Consider the following 2819-nt stretch of genomic DNA (forward strand, 5'->3'; position numbering starts at 1 on the left):
ACAGATCATAGCTGCCTCAGGGACTTTTGAACTCTTTTCATGGATAAGACAAAAGGGAAAAAAATCATCACGTACAGGGAATAGATGTTTGCTCAGAACAGCTGAGGAACTCTGGTAAGAATTCAGTGCAGAAACTCCAGTGATCAGTGTTGCTGAGACCAGCTGATGCTCTCTCAGAAGAAGTAAGCCCAGGTACTTCAGTCTTGCTCAGACAAGATGATGAACTTCCAAGAAGGGGGCCAATATTCCACTGGCCTTTTCCATCAAGGGAAGACTTGGTAGTGAATTACAGACCTCTTGATCAAATGCCTTTGAATTTTCTTTCACTATTGCTCAGCCCTTTCTTGGGTTATTTTAGACATCTAATATCAGAGCAGCTGTTCCTTCCTTTATTCTCTGCCCTAGGGGTTAATTAGTAAATTAGTACAATGCAACTTACTATGTGTATCACAAACCTGCTTCTCCTGGTTCTTCAACTGCTGCTTACTCCATCTTTCCAATTAGGTCAAGCACAGACAATAAGAATTCTGTATAACTACAGGAATAAAGAAGAGAAAAAAGGGCAATGGCTTTAGAGTTTTAAACAACATCAGGAGATGTAATTCAAATTTCATGTCTTCTCATTATTTTAGCTTTTTTTTTTTTTTTTTTTTTTTTTTTTTTTTTTTTTTGGTTTTTCGAGGCAGGGTTTCTCTGTGCAGCCCTGGCTGTCCTGGAACTCACTCTGTAGACCAGGCTGGCCTCGAACTCAGAAATCCGCCTGCCTCTGCCTCCCAAGTGCTGGGATTAAAGGTGTGCGCCACCACCACCCGGCACATTATTTTAGCTTTGATTAATTTACTCAAGCATTTATTGCAGAACATTTCTTAAAAAGACAAACTTTAAAGTATCACATTCATTTTTATTTGTTCTTCTATTGTAGACTTCTCTCATCCATGTTATTCATGGTTCCCCAGAAATGTTTTGTATACATATAATACATATATTGCTTACTGTGTCATGAATATGTATATATGGAAAGAGATTTGAGGGAATTGGCTTATACAACTGTGAGCTCTGAAAAGTGTACATAGTGAGGCAGCAGATTGGAATTTATAGGGAGAGCTGATGACATGTTCTCAACATCAAATCAAATGTAGCCTAGAAACCTATTTCTTCTTTATCTTGAGGCTACAGTCTTTTCTAACCATGTCTTCAATTGCTTTGATAAGGTTAGCCTGAACCTCTTTTATTATTTGAATCTATGTGCTTTATTTAAATCCATTTATTTGGGTGTGGATCAAATTTAAACATATTCTTCTTTTGAACCCTGCAGTTTTTATGCTTTTTATGGGATTCATAAGGGTACAAAGAGTGTTTCTCTGTGTTTACCTGTGAGGAGTTGTTGCTTTGTGTATGTGTGTGTATGGAGGGGAGTTTGTGTGTGTGTGTGTGTGTGTGTGTTTGTGTATGTGTGTGCATCTTTTCTTACGCTCCTTTACTTCTGTTTGTTTTGTCATATTCTCTGATGTGTTTGCTTTTGTTTTATATTAGATTTTATTTGATTACTATCCCTTAGACACTTGTTTGTTTCCTATTAGGACAGAAAGGTAGCTCTAGAACAGAGCAGAGATGGGGAAGAATTTAGAGACATAGGGGAAGAGGAAAATATAAACAGGATATATTTTATGAAAAAAATCTATTTTCTTTTATTTCTATCTTCTTTATATACTTATTCCTCTTACATGTCAATCAGTGGAATGCCTCCTGATCCACCCCTTCCAGAGTTGCTCCTTCAGTCCCTCTTGCCCTCTCCTCAGAGAGGGTGGAACTTCTCCTGGGTTTCCCCTTACCATAGTATATCAAGTCTTTGGATTGCTAGACACATCCTCTCCCAGTAAGACCTGACAAGGCAGCCCAGTTGGTAAACAGATTCAACAGACAGGCAACAGCTTTAAGGAGAGACCTCCCCCCAAACTCCAGTTGTAAGGGGACCCACATGGAGACTAAGCAGCAGATCTGCTCATATGTGCCAGGGTCCTCTTCCAGGCCCTGTATTCTCTTTTGTTGGTGCTTTCGTCCCTGAGAGCACCCAACGATCTAGAGTAGTTGACACTGTTGGTCTCCCTTTGGGGTTTTTATCCCCTTCAGAGCATTTCCTCTTTCCCCCAACTCTTCCCTAAGAGTCCCCAAGCTCTGTCTAAATGTTGGCTGTGGCCATCTCTATCTGTTCCAGTCAGCTGCTAGTGGAGCCTCTCAGAGGACAGTTATGCTAGACTTCTGTCTGCAAGCACAACACAGTATCAGTAATAGTGTCAGGGATTGGTGCTTGCCCATGGGATTGGTGTCAAGTTAAACTGGTTATTGGTTGGCCATTCCCTCAGTTTCTACTCCATCTTTGTCCCTGCATTTCTTTTAGACATGACAAATTTTGGGTTGAAAGTTTTTTAGGTTGGTTGGTGCTCTTATTCCTCCACCGGGGGCCCTGCCTGGCTATATGAAGTGGTCTCTTCAGGTTCCATATTCCCCTGCTATGAGTCTCAACTAAGGTCATCCACATTGACCCCTGGGAGACTCACCTAGAGGCTGTCTAGCCTTCTTAGAGATCCCCCCAGCCCGACCTTCCTTTGCTCCCAGCCTGGCCAGCAGCATATTTCCATTTATTTTTTTTTTTACTGGCTCTCTGGCCCTCTCTCCTCTATCTCTATATCTGATACTGACAGCCACCCCCATCCCCTCTCCATTCCCTCCCCAAAAATTCTACCAGAGAGTTCCTAAATCTGATAAACAACTTCAGCAAAGTAACTGGATATAAAATTAACTCAAGCAAATCAGAGGCC

The sequence above is a fragment of the Mastomys coucha genome, unplaced genomic scaffold, assembly GCF_008632895.1.
Source record: "Mastomys coucha isolate ucsf_1 unplaced genomic scaffold, UCSF_Mcou_1 pScaffold6, whole genome shotgun sequence".
Lineage (NCBI taxonomy): Eukaryota > Metazoa > Chordata > Mammalia > Rodentia > Muridae > Mastomys > Mastomys coucha.